Source organism: Petaurus breviceps, unplaced genomic scaffold, assembly GCF_028583685.1.
Source record: "Petaurus breviceps papuanus isolate PSGF00001 unplaced genomic scaffold, PetGlider_PUasm1.0 126, whole genome shotgun sequence".
NCBI lineage: Eukaryota > Metazoa > Chordata > Mammalia > Diprotodontia > Petauridae > Petaurus > Petaurus breviceps.
This window is the reverse complement of record NW_027185655.1, coordinates 63,895,431-63,897,636: the sequence shown is the minus strand read 5'-3', so window position 1 is coordinate 63,897,636 and position 2,206 is coordinate 63,895,431. Positions and strand designations below refer to the sequence as shown.

Sequence of the window (2,206 nt, the reverse complement as noted above, 5' to 3'; positions counted from 1 at the left end):
AGTACTCTTCCCTTATTTTGGGGACTTTCTTAAGGGATTACTTTTTTCTCTTTTCCCTACTTCCTCATGCTTCAGACATTAAAGAAGGAATGTGTCTCCTCTCTCTCTCTCTCTCTCTCTCTCTTTCTCAGCAGCAAAATCTCTTTCCAGATTTCTACCCACAGCTGTCATTAATCCTAAAAGTCAAAGATTTTGCCAGCTACCAGATTCTCTTTTATTTAAGGTGGCATCTTTCCTAAGTAATAATAGTGGTCAATAATTGAGAAGCAAATTATTTATAAGGAAACAATTGCCAACCTATTTTTGATAGAGATCAAAATCCCCTCATCCCTTAGATTTTCTCCTCTCCCAAAGTCAATCAATAAATACTTATTAAGCACCTACTATGTGCCAGATATGGTGCTAGGTGCTGGGTATACAAATAAAGGCAAAAGATAACCTCTGCTCTAAGTCATAGTTTAAATGGGGGAGGGGGGTAGAGACAAGCAACTGTGTACAAACAAGCTATATTCAGGATAAATTATACTCAACAGAGGAAAGGCAATAGAATTAAACCTTTTCTTTCTACAGGAAATGTTTCCTGTAGAAAGTAGGATTTTAATTGGGACCTGAAAGAAGGCAGAAAAGTCAGGAGGAGGACATGAGGAAGGAGAGAATATGAAAATGGGATAGACAGTGAAAATACCTTGAGTCTGGAGGTAAAATTTCTATTTTTGAGGAATCACAAGGAGGTCAGTGCTACTGGATAGTGAGACTTTGACAGATGAATGGAGGATGAACTGGAATGAGGAGACTTGTGGCAGGCTGACCAGCTACTAGGTTATTGCAATAGTTGAGGAGTGAGGTGATGAGGGCCTGAACCAGGATGGTGGCAATGCCAAAGGAGAGAAAGGAACATATGCAAAAATGTTATGAAGGTAAATTTTTTTTTTGCTTTAAATTTCCTTTTATTTAATCCAATTTAGTGTACAATTAATGTTTTCCACCAACTCAGGGTGCAGAAACTTTGACAGGCTTTACAATTTTTTGTTTAGGTTCTGCCTTTGTAGGAGTCTCAGCAGCAAATGAAGCTGTCTCCTTAGTTGCTTGCTTAGCCTTTTTTGCTTCCTTGGCAACCCTGATGGCTTGTTCTCGTTGGACCTTTCGAACTTCAGGATTCTGGTTCCTCTTGGCCATTATATCAGCAAGAGAAGCCCCAGTGAAGGCCCTTTGGAATTTAACAGCCTGGAGAGTTCTTTTCTTTTGAATCTCTTCCGACTGGCCCTTCTTGTGCTTTCTTCTATACAGGACAGTCCAATTGATCTACCTGGGGTTCCTCTTTGAAAGGAATGCAGACTCACATTTTGCATTCAAAAACCTTCTCGTCTGTGCAGGCGTAGCGCCTCCCGTGACCCGGGTAGATCTTGTACCCACTGAAACTGCACAGCTCGACCTTCATGGCTGCAAGCGTGAGGAAGATGGCGAAGACAAATACTATGAAGGTAAAATTGACAAGTCTTGGCAACAGATTGCATATGCAAAGAGTTAAGAGTTGCAGATGATACCTCAGTTGTGAGCCTGGGGGACTGGGAGGATGGTGGTACCCTCAAAAATACTAGGGAAGTTAGGAGGAGGGTTGGGTTTTGGAGAAAGATAATAAGTTCAGATTTGGATATGTTGAGTTTAATATATCTATGGAAAATTTGGTTAATGATGTCTAGTAGGCAGCTAGAGATGTGTCATTGGAGGTCAGTACAGAGGCTGATTTGGTTAAGCAGATTGGAGAATCATCAGCATCATCACACTTGACTCTATGATGCTGATATCATCACCAAGTGAAGGAGTAGAGGAAGAGAAGAAAAGAGGGCACAGAACACAACCCTCTGCAGTATGTGTGTGGATCTAGGTGTGATCCAGGAGCAGTGAGGGTCCAATTGTGATTGTGTTACAAAAATTTGCAGTGGACTCAATCGGAATAATTGAACAATTTTCTCTAGCTTCATTCAGCAGCACAAGTGGAACCAAAGGCAGCTGATGGTGGGAGTGATTGAGGCTTGGTGGGTGCCATCAGTGATTACAATAAGGGATCCAGAAACAAAAGAAGGGACTCAAGGACAGGATCCTGGATATTGGGGAGCCTCAACCAACTGCTTCTCCCCCTGCCCTATGGCTAGTAAACTCTCAACACTTTTCCCCCATATTCCAATGGATTCACAGTTGCTGACTG

General features: G+C 41.8%; 1 pseudogene; it reads right to left on the bottom strand.

Annotated features, from left to right (window-relative positions):
• Positions 1 to 947: 947 nt before the first annotated feature.
• LOC138170396 (large ribosomal subunit protein eL24-like) lies at positions 948 to 1,540 on the bottom strand (annotated as a pseudogene).
• Positions 1,541 to 2,206: the final 666 nt, after the last annotated feature.